A 958-nucleotide genomic window follows, 5' to 3' on the forward strand; every position below is an offset into this window, starting at 1 on the left:
AATATGAAACAGGAAAGTACCGCCGTGTAATCCATTTATTTCAACAAAGTGACTGTATTCTAAATACCTCCTTTTTGAACGGTAACTGTAATGGAATACATATTTTGTATTTTAAATACATAACGGCGGTACATGTATTCCGTTACTCCCCAACAATGCCTAAGGTCAGCAGCACCCCACTCGCACTCTACACAATGTGAATACAGTACCCGCCTGAGTCATCTGACGGTCACTTCAGCTTCAAGGTAGACAGAAAGTCTTGTTCCATGGCCTCACAAACTCTTCCCACACCTGAATATTTGCTTCGTTTTTTCCTACCAGTGCTCATCAGTTGCCTCTGAAGTCCCACAGGCTAACCTTCTACAACTTGATGGCTCCCTTCATCTCCAATGCCCGCTTTCTGGTTTGAGGATTACAACCCTGACAGGCACCAACCACCTTGTTTCACACAGCTCCTTGCAGCAACCTTAGCAACACGCGTGCAGAATATGGTTCATTTGGACTCAATGTCAAGTTCTGCTGGAGGTGGGAGTTGAAGATCTGCTGTACCAGGGTCTCTGCCAGGCATTCCCAGCATTCCCATTCCGTCCACAACATGTTTGGGTGTACTAGGTCCAGAATCCTCTCCCCCACTGCCTGATCCAGCTCACTACCAGGTCGTGATGAGATGGCAGCTCAGCTCCCGTCTATTAGCCAATTATCCAGAACATATATCTCTGGCCTAGGGTGTCTTGGTGCCACGTGCACCTATGGACATCCTTATGTTTAAACATGGTCTACGTTATGGACAAACTGTGATTTGCACAGAAGTCCAAACACGAAACACCACTTAAGTCCAAATCAGAGAGGTCGTTGTTCTTGATCAGCTCCCTCCAGTTCTCTAGTTCAGTAGGACAACAGAATCACCAAATGGAGCACCCTCAATCATCCCAGTCAGTGACTGTAAGAAGGTTGGGTT

The sequence above is a fragment of the Haplochromis burtoni genome, unplaced genomic scaffold (genome assembly GCF_018398535.1).
Source record: "Haplochromis burtoni strain Fernald_Lab_line unplaced genomic scaffold, NCSU_Asbu1 Contig_4573, whole genome shotgun sequence".
Classification (NCBI taxonomy): Eukaryota; Metazoa; Chordata; class Actinopteri; order Cichliformes; family Cichlidae; genus Haplochromis; species Haplochromis burtoni.